The sequence below is a fragment of the Sus scrofa genome, chromosome 11 (genome assembly GCF_000003025.6).
Source record: "Sus scrofa isolate TJ Tabasco breed Duroc chromosome 11, Sscrofa11.1, whole genome shotgun sequence".
Taxonomy (NCBI): domain Eukaryota; kingdom Metazoa; phylum Chordata; class Mammalia; order Artiodactyla; family Suidae; genus Sus; species Sus scrofa.
Window position 1 is genome coordinate 60,486,835 of NC_010453.5, and position 17,563 is coordinate 60,504,397.

General features: G+C 37.0%; 1 long non-coding RNA gene across 4 annotated transcripts in view; it reads right to left on the minus strand.

Annotated features, from left to right (window-relative positions):
- Window positions 1-17,563, minus strand: part of LOC102165694 — a 62,669-nt gene that overhangs the window by 14,973 nt on the left and 30,133 nt on the right. For 3 of the 4 annotated variants that reach the window (XR_002336726.1, XR_002336725.1, XR_002336727.1), the window contains exons 3-5: window positions 7,313-7,410; window positions 3,737-3,861; window positions 3,405-3,544 (exon numbers count right to left, since the gene is read on the minus strand). This is a non-coding gene — a long non-coding RNA (uncharacterized LOC102165694). Of the gene's footprint in view, window positions 1-3,404; window positions 3,545-3,736; window positions 3,862-7,312; window positions 7,411-9,033; window positions 9,276-17,563 lie in introns of those variants that run through there. The other variant, XR_306291.3, reaches the window with a different exon arrangement.

The window sequence follows — 17,563 nt, forward strand, 5'->3', positions numbered from 1 at the left end:
GCCATGGGGCAGACAGAGAAGAAGAAAAAAATGGGACTAGTTTTTTGGTTTTTGAGTTCATTTATTTTGGTTTCAGTTTTTAATATTAAAACTTCTCATTGGAAAATCTGATCATTCCTACCTGAATTTATATTTATGAGGTTGGTAGGGATGGGGGTAGTTGTTTACAAGCAAACTTTGAAATAGGGTGAAAAAACAGAAAGCAGAGTTTTTCATTGAGGGAACTTCAGATATCAACATCTGTAGGTCTCGTTTCTTGGACTCAGTTTGCTATAAAGGCATCCTCTGATTTCCTGGCTGGGAGGGTATAAATCTGGTTCTCAGAATTTGAGGAGTCCAGCAGGTGACCGAGGCCACTGATAAGAAGTTCACCAATTCAGAATCAGTCTCCTTTGCAGGACAGTACTTATTCCCACAGAGGCTGTGCCAACTTCTACAGAAAGTCAACTCTAGTTTTGATACCAACCCTCACGTACTTGTGAAGTGACTAAAGCCGATAATTTGCATAAGGAATTTAGTAGATTTCTTAGCACTTCAACAGAGCACAATAAATGTTAAATATTATCATTGTTATTATATCTATAAGCTGATATACTGTCAGCCTTGCTAGTACATTTTCACAATAATTGCCCCAGAATATGTAGTCAGAGATTACTTGCAGAATGATGAGAAGAGGAAAATAAAAATATTCTAAATGCTAAAAGTTATGCAATATCTCTTGTTTTATTTCCTTGTGTATTCATATTATACAAATATAATACTCAAGAGTCCACATCATCTATAAAGGAATACAAAATAGGCTGATAATTCTAGGAGGTGACCCTGTACAATAAATAGCAAAGGAAACTTTAGAAATAAACATTTAAATCCTCATTCCCAAGTTAACATTTTCCAGAAGCGCATCCCTTTATTTTAGGTTTAAAAGAGAATGCACCTAAGTGTGCTTTATTTCTGCCTCTCTAAATGCCATTACATTTGCTAACTGAGACACTTCTCGGGTTTGAGAAATAAAACGTACACATTGCTTTCCAGAGTTTGAAATCACATTGTCTTTTTAAATTAACACCTATCTCTCCAGCAGAGGGAGCAAATAAGTTTTTTCATTTCTACCAAATAGAACTTCTGTGAATTCCAGTGTATTGTTGGATAAAATATATGAATAAGAGACTATATTAAAGAGTAAATTTGTAACGAAACTGTATTCAAGTGAACTTGAGCATATATTAAATGTTCATAAAGTACTCATATGTGTAAGTCCTAAGATTTTATTTTTCTAGAAGCACTATATCTTTAAAAATTTAATCCAGAATACTAGCCAAACAAAGAAAAAATATTTTTAAGTTCTTGAAATACTAATATATATAAATACATATAATGCCTATTTAACAATAATCTGTTCTAGAGGTTTTGCTTTTGGTGTTTTTTTTTTTTTTCCCCTGCCTTTTGGAAAACTAGTAGTATACAAGCATGCCACATAAACAGAAGACAAAAATGTTACACATTCTGAGATAAGCTGTTTGCAAATTAATTGTGTAATATTAAATTCGCATTAGAATGTCTTGATCTAGGTAAGTTTCAAAATCACAGTTTTTAGGTTGTGATTTCTCATATTTAATATAAAATCATTTAAGTAATTTTAAGTGGCTTTAAATTTTGATTTAATAAAATTCTTTAGTGAGTTTTTAAAATCCTATCTTATCTAGATTTTCTTTCAGTCTTAGAAATAATTAATAACCTTAAAAATTAATGATTCTCCATTCTGAGTAATCCTGATATGGCCTGACATTTTATTGTAGCCTTTAAACACAAATTTCCATCCTTCCAGGAGACCACTCTTTATGTGTACCTATTGCATTTAGCATTTATAAATTCTTAATATGTTTCCTGGAACTAGGACACGTACGTGGGATTTCTTGAGTCAATTGATCCATGTATTTTATATAGAGAGATTTTTTAAATTTTACAATAACAATCTTTTTTAAGGACAATTTCTACACTTGACTTTGTTTCTATCATGGCCATGGAGGCACTGGGAGACCTTTAACAAAGTTGTGTACTGTGGTTAAAATAGATTTAACCATGTCAACTCAGAGGCAAATGGCCTGGAACACTGCTAATATTTCTGGCTTCAGTTTTAATTATGAAGATGGGGTTGGGGAGGGAAGGGCTCATAACTCTAGTTAAACATTCCAACCTGACACCATCCCTCAACATGAATGTACTTACTACAGCAGGAAACGGGCACCTTCAGTGAAAAGGTTGACCAGCACTTATTCACCCGGACCCTAGTTCCTGACTGTCCTTCAAAGATGCCTTCCATTTGCTTGTTCTGCTAAATGTGAAAAATACGTTCCTCCCCAATTCCAAATACCAATTGGAATCTGGTGATGATTTAAATATTTTATTAAATCCTTTGCTGCATACTTGCCATCTCCATAAGGCTAGAGAAAATACACAAGGCAGAGAAGTGATTTTTTTTCCTCTCTCTAAGTGGCACCTCTGTGCTTCTAGTCCAAACCAGAACCCTCTCTCTCCTTTACCAGCCTGTCAAAATGATCACCAGATACTTGGCTTCTATCTCCGAAAGTCTCCTGAATCTGCTGCTTTCTCCTTTCCTACTGCGCTGCCCTCACCAGGGATACTCTGTCCTAAACTTGGGCTAAATGGCCTCCAGACCTGCTCATTCCAAGTCACTTCCCTCTACACGCTGAAGCCAAATTCATTTCGTTAAAACACAAATCCTATTATGTGAAGCCCCTTTTCAGTCCCTGTTCCTATTTGCCCTGAATATGAAGTCTAAACTTCTTCAATGGCTTAACAAGAATGTTAACAATTTGGACCTGTCTGATTTTCCAGTTCTCTTTCTGCCGTTACTCTGTGCCCTAAGGAAACTGATTGTTTCTTTCAATCTTAGGTCTTCTCAACTTTATCAACACTTTTCCTAAGTTAAGGTTTCTCAAATTTGACACTCCTGACAGTTGGTTTGGCGTAGTTCTTTGGTTGTTGGAACTCTCCTGGGCATTATAAGATGTTTACCAGCATCTTTGGCCTCTACTAACCTGATGATAGTAACATCCAGCCTTCCAGACAACCAAAAATGTCTCCAGACCTTGCCAAATGTCCCCTGGAAGCCAAATCATCTCCTGTTGAGAATCACTGCCTTAGTGGACTCACCCAATCCATGACTTTATATACCAAATATGGCAAGAGTTTTACATGAGAGATCTCTTTCTCCCTCCTTTTCCCTCCCTCTCCCTTTCCCCACTTCCCTCTCCTGCTCCACTTTTTTTCACTCTTTCTTTCTCATAGCAGTCCAAGAGTAAATTTCTCCAATTCCAATATTGTTGGGAACCCAGTTTTATTTTTGTTTTTTGGCTTCATCAAATGAAGAGTTTCCCTCTTACCCACAAGGCTTAAGATGATTCACTACCATGGTGTCCACATTCTAGCCAACAAGGAGACAAAAACCAGAAGTGAGTGAATTCTTTTCTTTCAAGGGCATAACTTGAATGCACACATCACTTCCACCAGCTTCAAAAGAGGCCTGGAAATATAAAAATCAAGTTTCCATTGCAAAAATATATATATATATATTAATAAAAAATAAACAAATAAATGAACAGATAATCAAAGTGGGAAGAATGCGTAGCAGGGAACAGCCAGCAGCTTTGGGCACAACCTGCCTCTTTGACCACTGAAATATCAAATGTTCATCTCTCTTTTCTTAAAAACATACCTTCACATTTTGCCCAAGGAAAATGACTACAAAATTCCAGCCAATTCCTGCACCTATATCAAAGTCCAGGATCTCTGAGAGACAGCTTTCTCCATAATCTTCTGTTGCCTTTCCTGATCAGGAAACTATAAAATAGAAAGAAATTAGTATGTTCCCCATCTCAACACACACACACACACACATGCCCACAAAATCAACACCCAATGATGTCATAGATGCAGGAGAACAGTAATTTTTAAAATAATAATTTAGTAGTAACTTCCTTCCAAAAGAGGGAAGAAAAGGGGATGCTCAGTAATATCTAATCTGCTGGAATTATCAACTCCTGCTGAGGAGAAACTGGGAAAGAGTCCTGCCCAGAAACTCAGGTGCTGAGTCAGCTTCATCTGGCAGCTCCTGATTCCTGTACCCCTAATTGTACTTCTAGAAATTTCTTCTGTCTTTATCCTTTAGAGACACATAAAAGTGGCGAACAAAGGGAAGTTTGCCCCTCCTAGGGCCTATACTTTTGCAGCCTGATTCCTGACAGTGGAGGCTTGAGTTCCTGAAAGTTACTATAGAGCTGAAGTAATTCCAGCTTTTTTTGGTCAGGTTTATCAATTGTTTGCTTACAGTAAACTTCTGGCATTGGTCTCCATTAGCAAGATTTCTAGAAGTTTTGAACCTGAAGATTTTTACTTACTTGCCTTTTGCCCTTCCAACTCTCCCTCTTCTGTCAACTTAATTGTGGTTTCCTTTAGAATTTGAAAGAACAGGCTTCAGAAAGAAGTGATCTCTATAACCTGATCTTTGTTGTTGACAGAGAGAAATATCTAACAGGAGAAAACCTTGGGGTCACAATCTTCTTTCCTACTAAAGCTACCTCCTCAGAGCTACTCTTTACAACTGCTTCAATTTGGGGTCAGCTGCAGTTGTTTTTTCAGCTCTACAGAGTCCAAATTACTAGACTCATTTAACATAGATCACAAGATTCTTGTGATTCTATCTTTACCAGCATCAAACACCAAGTATGACTCTTACCAAGTGTTCAGTAACTGTTTGTCAGGGAACTTTAGAAGTTGACTAACTGCAGAAGGCCAGTGAAAAGGGCCCGATGGAAGGCATGTCTAAAGGAGAGATCACTGTGGCTGTAATTGCCACAAAAATCCTACAGAGAGGTAGGATTTATGAAGAACTTTCCATAAATCCAAAAACAGACAATTTTTTTAGTTCAAATGTGTCACTTAACTTTTAGAGCAATCCCATGAGATAGGCAGATTGCCAGTTTATAAATGACAAAACTAAACTTTAAAGCTTTCTTCTGTTGAAAAACAAAATTCAACTGAGTAAATTTTAATGATCTCATTGACTTTATTCAACCATTCCTGAATGGGCAATATCCAATCTAGCAAATAGAAAGGAGCTCCAAGATATACAAAGTAAAGAACTTTATAAGCAGAGAAGCCTGGAAGAAGAAAGTTATACTTGGCAGAAAAAGTGGGTTGATTATCTATCACAAGGTTACTTTCTTTAGGGGATTGCAGGCATCTTTCAACCAGATTACCCAACTAGTGCTGGTAAGGTGATTCCTGCTTGATAAGTGTAAGATTCCATTTCTGGGACATTTGAAATCATGAAGTTAAGTCAGGGTTTGGTGACATGGGGCTTAGCATAAGTGACTCCATTTCAGTCCTATTGTCTTACACCTCCCACTGTTGCACAGCTAGGAAAAGGCAAGCTTGGATTCAAATCCACCTCCTTCAAATTTCAGAATCTTTCATCTTCTCATTCTCTAGAACTTCCTTTTGTGATTCTAAACTAAGGACAAGTGGGAAAGAGTATTCTAAACACAGAGACAAGTGGTGAGCAAATGGTGCCAAAGGAATGAAAGAAAATTTTGGAGAAGAATTATATGTGTGGATCAGTCTGAAATTCAGGAAACAGTGATTTTATACAGATAGGAAGAAATTAATGACAGATTAAATTGAAGACTCTGACATCAAAAATGTATTTTGAATAGTTTTAGGGCAATGCTCCTTCAGTGAGCATCCATTTTGCCGAATTCCAAGCAAGTTGTGCTATAACAAGACTTCATTTTATGGACAGATATTTTAATGCTTGCCTCCTCTCTTCTATGAGATAATTATTTTTTAATTACCTGGAATAACAGAGCATTATTGCTTCTTTACAGTTTTAAAGAAAAAAGTTTAAATTCTCTTTTAAAAATGTAATTCATGTTGCTTAATATTTATTTCCTTCATTCATCTTACTGCCACTGCCACAAATAACAATGAAGTAAATAGCGTTTTTTATTTTTCTTGAACAATTGGTTTGGGAAGAGTTACTTTACTCTTAGAGGATGGAATTATGTTTTTCCCCCCTCTGAATGCTTTTATCTGACATGGGAAATACAAAAGATGCACAAATGAGTTGATTATCATGATACCCATTTTAGCAAGCTGCTTTCATTATTAGGAAATTCATTATCATAGAGGAGTTTCAACAGAAAAATTAGGGCATTTGAGGGTCCCTTAATTAGATAAATGGATCTTGGTAATTAGACTTTTTTAGAAGGATAATGTATTTGTCAGACATATTTAGGCAAGTTTATTTAATAAATATCCCCAGGAGATGTTAGTTCCTCTTGTACTTAATTGTGATGGGTTTCTATACATATCTTGAGGATATTAGGGAATTTCCTGTTCTCTTAGTTTCAGAAATGACAGAGATCTCATCCCAGCCTTAAATGACTATTTAAAGAATTCTGACTGGAGAAAGTGATTAGTAACAGGAAATAGTTTATGTAATTGAAATTTATCTTCAGCCAAAGGAGACAGAGAAGGGAGAGAGGAAAGAGTGCAAGGTCTAATAGTTTCTTACTTGCTATTGGATGTTAAAGACTGAAAAAGGATATGTTTGCTACTAAATCATTGCTATTATCTGGCTCAATTGAATCTCCTTTTTCAATCTACAGGATTTTTTCTACTGCCTCATGTAGGCAAGGCAATGTCATCATACATTCAGAGCAAACCCAGTCACCATAAACCAGTAAAAGTCCTAAAAGTTACAAAATAGATAGAATGTATTGTTATTGTCATCAAATAATCAGTGGCACATAAGCACGTGGCACTTTTCAGAGGAACATCAATTGTCTAAAAACATTAAAAAATGTGTTCTGATTTTTATATACACATATTTACAAGTCAAATTGCAGAGCTAAATTTTGACCACTGTAGTGATAATAAAGAATTTATGTGTTCTACAAATGGAAAAGAAGATACTGGAAACTATAAGGTTTATTATAAGTATAGATAGCTACTTGTTGAGATTAGAAGCATGCCAAACCAAGTTCATAATAAGACAACGTATGTAAAATTACTCGAAACACTTTAAAGGCTTCACAAATGTGAATTAAATGTCTTAAATCTTGTTGAAATTCAAACAGGCACATATAAATAGACAATATATTTGAGGAACTGTCATTACTTTTCTCAAATTCAATCGTTAATTTTTCAATGATGGTAAGATGAGAGGTAGAACCCAAAATTGCTCTAGCAATCCAAGTAATAAAAAGAGTAATTCAAAGGTTTTGCTTACGTGCTTCCATTGAGATAAGGAAAAGTACAGGGTAAAAGGACTGGAGATGGCATTCTTACAGCAACATGCAGAAATGGAGGTGGTAGGTTGCAGACAGCCTGGAGTAATAGAAAAAGTAGAAACTCAAGCCTGGGTCAGACCTTTTTAAATCTACCTGCCCATACACAGGCCATGACTTTGGGTAAATTGTTTAGTTACTCACAGGCTCAGTTTCTTAATCCCTGAAATGATGATGATTATAGATGTCTCAGCAGAGATAATGAGACAAAGACCTGAACAAACGTGTATCAAAGTCCTTAACATAATTCCTTGGGAGTTCCCGTCCTGGCGCAGTGGTTAACGAATCCGACTAGGAACCATGAGGTTGCGGGTTCGATCCCTGGCCTTGCTCAGTGGGTCAAGGATCCAGCATTGCCATGAGCTGTGGTGTAGGTTGCAGATGCAGCTCGGATCCCACATTGCTGTGGCTCTGGCGTAGGCCAGTGGCTGCAACTCCGATTCGACCCCTAGCCTGGGAACCTCCATATGCCGCGGGAGCAGCCCCAGAAATGACAAAAAAAAAAAAAAAAAAAAAGTCCTTAACATAATTCCTAACCCAGAATAGACATTTTAAAAAATATATGATATTCCTTTTCAAAAAAAATGAAACAGGAAGAACTTGTCTTATAATACAACTGGAAAACTACAAAACCAAAGTGACGTTGTGGCTCACAGAGAATAAAATTAGCATTTCTCCCCTTTGTTAATAATGAAAACATTTTAAACTCAAAATTTATTCCTTTATAATGGGGGCTTCCCCTCTGGTTATCAGGTTATTAGTATGTATTATTATAAAATTTGGTTAGTGAAAATAGCCAAAATGCTTATCCAGCTTCTGGTCTCCTATTTGATTCAAAGATTAGAATATTAGTTGTTTTTCAGTAATGAGCATCTTAACACATTTTAACTCAACAGAAGTGCATTTACTGGAAATTCTGCCTTAAACGATATACTTTCTCAGTTTTAATGTATCATATTGTGGTGCTTTTTTTCATATTCTTGCAGAGAACTCAGGCAGATGTATCAGACACAGGTAATATGCTTATATTTGGATGATAAATGTTTAATATAGGCATCTACGGCTATAAATTTTTCTCTAAGGACTGCTTTAGCTACATGCCATATGTTCTATATATGTATCTTCATTTCTGTTCATTTCAAAGTAACTTCTAATTTTCCTGTGACTTCTTCTTTAACCCACTGGTTATTTTGGAGTAGAATGCTTAATTTCTACGTATTTGCGAAATTTCCAAGTTTCTTGCTTATTGATTTACTTCTAATTTCATTCCATTTCATTCCATTGTACTTTGTATGATCTCAGTTCTTTTAAATTTATTTAAGTGTGTTTTACAGCCTAACATGTGGCCCATCTTGAACAGTGTTCCATGTATATTTGGGAAGAATGTGTATCCTGCTGTTGTTGGGTAGAGTGTCCCAAAGGTATCTTCCAGTCTAGTTGGTGCATAGAGGTGTTTAAGTTTTCTCTTTCCTGTTGATCTTCTGCCTGGTTGTTCTATCCATTATTAGAAGTTTGTTTTGAAGTCTCCAATTATACTTTTAACTTTTGGCTTGGCTGTCCATCCACTTTGTCTTAAGACACTGGTTCACACTGTCTCCTGCAATCCTCATGGTCATAGCAGAAGGTTTCTAGTGGTCATGCCTGTGTTACCTGTGCTACTCACCTCTCATGGATTGAGAGAGATCAGGAATGAGCATTCAAATCCAAACTGCTGTAGTCAATCTGCCACCTTCTTAAGGAAATTAGGAATTGGACCAGAGAATTATGAACAGTATATTTCAATGGAACAAACAATGGCTTATATGAGAAATGAGAAACTGAGGAAGATTGGCTTTAATCAGATTTCTTTTCTTTCTTTTTTTTTTTTTTTGTAGGGCCATACCCACAGCACATGGAGGTTCCCAGGCTAGAGGTCAAATCAGAGCCAAAGCTGCTGGCCTACACCACAGCCACAGCAATAGGGTATCCGAGCTGTGTCTACGACCTACACCACAGCTCACAGCAATGCCAGATCCTTAACCCACTAAACAAAGCCAGGGATCGAACCTGCCTCCTCATGGATGCTAGTCAGATTCATTTCCACTGAGCCACAACTCCTACTCAGATTCCTATACAAACACAGAAGGAGAGAATATGCACATGCACCCAAAAGATTTCCCTGGGTTTTTAATCCTCTATTCTTCAACTCAATCTTTTCTTAAGGCCCTACTATAACTCTAACATTGGATCACAGGAAAAACCTCTACAGCATCATAAAGCATGTCCCATTTTGAAATACACTAACCTCAAGAAATTTCTACTTATTTCTACTAGACAAGAGCAATAAATATATAGTGAAAATATTCTTGTTATATTAATGGACAGTTCAGTTGATAAAATTTTTGCCAAGTTGAAAATATCACCTAGGACGGGCATCCCAAAAAGAATATCAGTTGTAAAAATGGAAGAAATACCTTTAATTAAAAAAAATTTCTAGCAAGTGAACTAAATCTAGAAATTAGGCTAAGAAAATCAAGGAGGAAAACAAAAACATATATGTACAAGTATACCATAGTCACATTGTTTGCAATAGTAAAGAATGTAAAAAAAAAATCAGAAAGTGTATGTTCAATATTGTGAGATTTATTACATGTTATAAACTGCTTGTATTCATAAAATAAAATATCTGTACTATCATCAAATTATTATGAAGCTCTATCTACCTAATCCAAGTAATTTTGTAAACCATCCCACTTTGACAAATGAGTATCTATATGTGTGTTTGTGTGTGTGCGTGTCTGTGTAAAATGAACATTGGATGGATAACAATGCGTTAACAATTATTATCTCTTGGTTTGGGGACTTAAGGTAAATTTTTGCTGCACTTTTAAAAAATGAATATTGTTTGCCTTGTTTATAACAATAAGCATATAGAATGACAGGAAATAATGCTATCTTAATTTTGATAAAAAAGAAAGAAATGAAAGTGACCCGAAAAGAGTTTTCTATTGCGAAGAAAACCACAGAAACTCAAATGTTAAAAGATAAACATGAGATGGAGTCGAAGTCCAAATCTTGAAGCACTGAGACAAGGCCTTGTATCCAGTGAAAGAAGTCCCGAGGCGTGGGTCACTTCTCTTTTCCTAAGTCTAGCAAGGTAAATAGGGAGGTCTGGTAAGGGGCAGAAGAGAGGTTTTAGGAGTACATTTTTAAAAGGTCTTGAAGAAAATTTTTAGACTATCTTCCTGGAGTGAAAAAATGATAGGAATGCTTTGGGTGTGGACTTACACCATTTAACTTCCTTTAAGCCAGTTTAACAATTTACCTTTCACCCTTTGCACAGCTTCCTTTTGCCCCTTTCTGTCCCCCTGCCCTTGTCTTCTACCCACTCCGCTCAGCTAGCTCCAGTCTCTGGCTTCTCCTTTGGCTGAAAGAGGGAGCAGCGGCACAACAGGAAAGGGGGTGGAGCGCGAGACCAGATAGAAGCTTCCTTCTGCAGGCTGACTCTCCCTCCCCCTGAGACGGGACACAGCTTCTCTTCTCAGCATTTCTATACTGCTAGCCCCTTCAAGCCTAAGGATGGAAATTCCCCCACCACCAGGTGGGGTTCGCTCAGCCTGGGGTTCCCTGCTCTCCATCCTCCCCTCCGTAAAAAGTTCCTTTATTAAATTCCTAAAATTACTCCGCAGGATGTGCCATCTGTTTCCTGAAGGACCCTCACTCATACAACTTATCTGTAAAACAGATTAGCAGGATCTACCTCTCTGGTCTTTAAGGAAAACTACTTCATTAAATAATATTTCACCAGCTTTATGGTTGCTGTGGAGCAATTACAAACAGTCCTGCAACAGACCTTGTCAGCATGTGGCCCATATCTCTACATCTTTTTGCTGGTTTCTTTTATTTTCATCCCCTAAGCTAACACCTGCTCTTCCTGATTGCCAAAACGGTTCTGCCTGTGCACAGGAAAAGATGGAAAAGTCCAGAATGTTCATAGCCCCCGACTCCTCACCCAACTGCAGCCAATCATTGACTGTGGCTGTGGTGTATAAATACTTCTGCTCCCCCATCCTTGGTGGGGGCAAAGCTGAAGTTGATGCAGCCTCTCTGGATACACCTTGCCACATTCAGCCACAGTTGCTCTTGGCAACTCTTGGATTTCACCCAGTATCACAAGCTTGTTTTGCTTCCTCCCCTTCCCTCCCGCCCATCCCTTCCCTGTTTCAGGCTCCACTCATCTTATGCATTTTTCCTGTATACATTTACTGATAAATCAGTTTTATCTAACTCCTCATCTCAAGGTCTGATTCAGGGCAACTCAGTCTAATTCAAAGCTTCATGGAATGCATCTGAAAATATAAAAATATTTATGTACAAATGTAATGTAAAAAATGTAAAAAGTATAAAATGATAGAAAAAATGAGAATTCCTTTATGATCATTCCTGGCAAATAGACACATGTCTGAATGAATTCCCTGTCAGGTAAATTTGGTTTTTTTGATCAATGGTGATGAAAGATAATTTAGAGCAGCAACAGAATCTTACAAAAGCAATGCTCAGGGGAGAATCGATTCACTTTCTCTGACATATTTTTAAGACTGGGATATTAAATTCTAAGAGCATGAGCACTCTTGAATTCAAGTTACCTGTTAAGTGTGGGCATGGCATCATGAAGGGTAAGGAGGAAGCATTCTGCTGGCTTTTCCCAGAACAACAGGATTGGAAGAAATTGGGTGCTCATTGAACTGGTTATGCTTGGAGAGTCTCCTGGACCCATTTTTCCATTCTCCAGGGCCTTCAGATCTGACTCATCCTTAACTTCTCCAGAGGAAAACAGGTATCTTTGTAAACTCAGAGTGAAGGATGGAGAAAAGACTAAAACAGCATAGTCATCAGTTTCCTTTTTCAGCCTTTACTTTGATAAATGAGGTGACCAAACCTCAAGAGTTTAAGTGGTTCACACAAAATCATTCAGCTGGTTAGCGGCAAGGTAGGGATTTAGACCCCAGTGTCCAAAGTTCTAGTTGAGGCCACTTTCACTGCTGATACTACTTTTTCCACTTTTAAAATTATTGAACTATTCTTCAAGATTCTGAGAGAGATACAAATTTAATCTTTCCCCACCTTTTGATTTTTTAATTGATGCAGTTATATCAAAAGTTAAATGATTTGCTTAATCTAATTACCAAAGTTGACTGGGGTAAATTACTTACCAAATTATTAGAAAGTTTACCTTCTTCACTATGAGCCTGACTTGAAAGTGAGGGGGGGAAAGTATGGACCACCCTCCCTTTCCTCCCAGAAGCAGGCAGTGTCACCAGCCCCCCTCAGAGAAGAGACTCATGTGTCACCAACACACCAACCACTTTGAAGAGAATGCTTAACATAAACAGTCAAGTTTTATAACTAAAGTGGAAGACATACAATGTTCTGTCAATTTCCACTATACAGCAAAGTGACCCAATCATATATGTATATGTTTAGTAAATCAACTGTAATAGAAAAAATAAAAATCTTATTAAAAAATAAAAAAGCAGAAGACATACAGTCAAGTCAATGAAAGAAATGCAAAATACTGAAATAGTTAATTTTGTCCTGGATCTTGTCTTTGTTATTTACAGAATAAAAAAGTTAATTTTCCCTGCTTTAATTTCAAGCAATTTATCAATTTAGAAAGAATTAACTCAAAGAATAATTACAACTTCTCTACACCTACAGAGGATAGTGCTGATATAAATAACTGTCCAAAAAATAATCAGATAAAACCAGGTACCTAAATTATTTCCTAAATTGGTACATCATTACTATATATTCAAAACATTATTGGCAAACATCAGATCTGTAAGTGAGTTTTTCTATGCACTCTTATCCATTGTAGTGACTATTGTGTGTGGCTTTGGCTTAGTTTTTGGTTTAGGCCTGGCAAGTTTTGACATATTTGTAAAAGCCATTCTACGAAGTTTACATATGTATCAGTTACTATAAGTTGGGTGTATATCTGAAGAAGATAAAAACTCTAATTTGAAGACATATGCACCCCAGTGTTCACAGCAGAGTCATTTACAAGACATGGAAGCAACCCAAATGTCCATCGACAAAGGAATGGACAAAGAAAATGCGGTACATATATGTAATGGAATAGTAACCATTAAGAAAAATGAAAAAATGCCATTTGCAGCAACATGGGTGGACCTAGAGATTATCATACTATGTGAGATAAGTCAGAGAAGGACAAATAACATTTTAAAATCATAAATCTTAAATATGATAAAAATGAAATTATTTATAAAATAGAAATAGACTCAAATAGAAAATAAATTCATGGCTACCAAAGGGGAAAGAGGAGGAGGACGGATAAATTAGGAAATTGGATTAACAGATACCACACAACTATATACAAAAGATAAGCCACAAGGATCTAATGTAGAGTATAGGGAATTACATTCCATATCTTGTAATAACCTATAATCAAAAATAATCTGAAAAAGAATATATATATACACACATATGTATAACTGAATCACTTTGCTGTATAGCTGAACTATTATAAAACAGCTATACTTCAATTTTTAAAAAAGTTAAAAGTAAAAACACATAGTACATGATGGACTCTTTACAAACAAATCTTAATGAGAAAATTAAAAAATAGTCTACAAATATCTTTTAAAGGATATCAAAGTGTCCCTTCCTAGAGAAAAGAGGTCTTTCTTAAATAGGTGATTTTTAATCATTTAAAAATTAAAATGAAGAAATGTTATACTTTCCAGTGATAAAACTTCACATTCTATTTCTGTAAAGTTTGCTTCTATCTACAGGCAAAAGTTGCATTATTTGTTAGAGGAAGTTATGAAAGGAATAATTAACTTTGAGAAAAAAAAAAGAACTGTAAATGTGAACAAAATAATACCCCTTAGAAAACAATCACCTCATGATTAGAGCCATTCTGCAGAAATTTAGTTCATATATTTGTTGTTTTTATTATATGCAGACATAAAATTATCTTTGAAATGGAATCTTTTTTAGTCTCCTTCAACATTAACCTCTACTGCAGAAACTTAAGCCTAATGTGAGAGTTGAAACTCAAATCAAGTTTCACCTGCTGTGTGATTTGGGCAGGTTACATAATCCCTCTGAACTTGTTTCCTCATCTATAGAAATGAGATGTTAATAATAGGAATTACCTCATAGCATTGTTGTGAGGATTAAAATAAATCAATACACAGAAATCCTTGAGAAGAAGGTCCAGCACAGAATCACACTATTATGTTTTCATTATTATTTTTCTCAGTGCTCAGTAAATATTTGTTGAATTAAAACAATGGCTAGCAGCCCTAATCTGGTCATATAGCACAGAGTATTCTCACACTTGATAAATATGCAAGGTCTAAGACAATAAGAAGTTCAGAGGATGGTCTTGGCAGAGCAAGAAGTGGTTTTGCCATGCTATCTGAGGGCCTCTGAGAACTCCACAGCGTTCCCACAAACTCTGCTCTAGTGCCTGAAGCCCATCCAATAAGACTTTGGTGAAACCACTGAACGTTCATTTGGGAAAAAAAAAAAAATTAAAGAGTGGAAAGAGGATATTACATATTAAAACAGAGGCCAACACTTAGAACAAGATGGGGAAATAAGATAATACCTGACACTTTAGCCATATAGTTTATTGGATTGGTCAACTGGTTACAAAGAGTCAGTGGGGTTCTATCAGAGAAAGAACAAGGAAGCTAACAGGAGACTGCCTGCAGGGCTCTATGATAAGGTAGAGGGAATAAACTGCCTACTTAATTTTTTCAAGGGCTGATCCACCTCTTTCATCTCAGAATGCCGTCAATACTACTTTAAAACAAGAATTTTCAACTTCAGGTTTTATGTGGTAGTACATCAAGCTTTTGAAGTCACTGACAAAAAGATCTGATAATGTTCTATGGGATGACACTTCCATTATCCCACAAAATAAAGACTTTCTTGCTTTAAAATAAATAAATAAATAAAGGTTCCATGCTTCAAAGGGAAAGCTAGTCTCCACCTAACCCTGGAAGTCTCATGTAGGCTGTGTGCAGAGTACAAATTGCAGTGCAGGACTTAGTGGAGATCCATGTCACAATGAGAGAGCCTGACATGGGATTACCAGGGCAGGGATAGCTGCTATGTAACCTTGACCCGAAACATTCAAAGATGGTGAAGATCTTAGAAACAGCTGGTGTGCTGAGAGACACAAATGGCACCAGGTTTTAGTACACACCTATTGAACCAATTGCAGAAAGTTCAGTGCCATAGTATTATTTTGAGTTCCAAGGTTTGGGTTAATACGCTTCGCGTGTGCGTAATAATGGGAACTAAAAGCTGAAGCTACGTAGTCACCCTTTGATACTTTTACTAATGAACATTATATAAATTTGAGGTGAGGTCTGTATGAAATATCCCTCCCCTTCCTTCCCAAACTCTGATAAGATATAGAAATCAGACTAATGGAGACTAAAGCGCCAATTCTCTTATAGCTAAAAGCTACATCGCAGGACATGAGGCAGGTGTGCTGACAGATGGCTTATAAACACCCATGTGAATTTCCCTTTCACACTTCCCAGTCCTAACATGTGGCAGAAGCAAAGTCAGCTCCACTACTCATGGGAGAAAGACGACTAGAACATACTTTCTCTACAAGGAGACAGTTCTCCCCCACAATAGAAAAGATTGAGGCAACCATGCCAGTTCTTTTCCTCTCCACTGATGAACTGGAGAACTACTCATCTTTATATAGAGAGAGTCCAGAAAAAACACCTCTGGCATGTGGTTTTCAGCGAGGGTGCAGATATATTCCCAGGGACCATTGGCAAATATTTGGCAGATAAATGCCAGACTTGCTGAACATCCTACAAAGCACAGGGCACTCCCAGGTACTGAACAATTATCCCATCTCAAATGCAACAGCACTCCATTTGACAAACGCTACTGGGGACCCTTTGACAGGGAAACAGGAAGAGCAAGGATTGAGTGACCCACAGCTTTGCAAGCAGACGTGCGCAGTTATACCTGTGGGACCACAGTTAAATTCATGTGAACTCTTACTTGCTTTTTAAAAAATTTAAAATATAACTTTCATTCAGCAGTCATCACCCTTTTTAGTGACAGTTCTGAGACATCACCACCACTATGACCCAGAACAATTCTGTCACCTCCAGAAATCCCTTCATGCTTTTTGACATCAACCCTTCCTATCCTAAGCCCCTAGCAACTACCCATCTGTTTTCTGTCCCAAAATTTTGCCTTTTCCAGAATTCCATAGAAATGGAAGCACACTTTTGAATCTGGCTTCTTTCGCTTAGCACAGCACATTTTGAGATGCGTTCATGTTATTGTGTGTATCAGTGTCTGTTCCTGTTTGTTGCTCTGTAGTGTTCCACTGTGAGGATGAACCACAGTTTGCTTATCCGTTCCCCAGTTGAGGAGCATTTCATAGGAAGTTTCAGCCTTTAGAGATTTAAGTTGCTGGTAAAATATATATCTTTTAAAAGCCAGATCCAAACCTGAACTTGATGCATCTCTTCCCGTATTCTGTCCTAGTTTGAAGACAACTGGTGACACAAAGCTCTTTCCTAAATAGTCCAAGAATCCTTTCTTTTTTTTTTTTCCTTTCTTTAATTTTCTTTCTTTCTTTCCTTCTTTCTTTCTTTTCTTTCTTTCTTTCTTTCTTTCTTTCTTTCTTTCTTTCTTTCTTTCTTTCTTTCTTTCTTTTCTCTCTCTCTTTCTCTCTCTCTCTCTCTCTCTCTCTTTCTTTCCTTCTTTTTCAAAGGCAGCACCTGCAGCATATGGAAGTTCTCAGGCTAGGGGTCACATCAGAGCTGCAGCTGAGGCCTACACCACAGCCACAGCAACACAGGATCTGAGCTGCATCTGTGACCCACACTGCAGCTTGTGGCAAGGCCAGATCCTTAACTCACTGAGCGAGGCCAGGGATCAAACCCACATCCTCACAGATACTATGTTGGGTTCTCAACCCGCCACGACATGACAGAACTCCCCAAGAATTTTTTCTAAACTCCCACATCCAGTTGCAAGTAGAAACATATTGCTGACCCATCCTTCTATGGATCATATAGGATTAACCTGGAAATTGAGGCTTGTGCTTATTAATCACTTCCTAGGCTTTCTTTTAATGGTTTCTGCAGTTCTTTGTAGATTCCACACTTCACTCCCAATGTGCTGGCCATTTTATA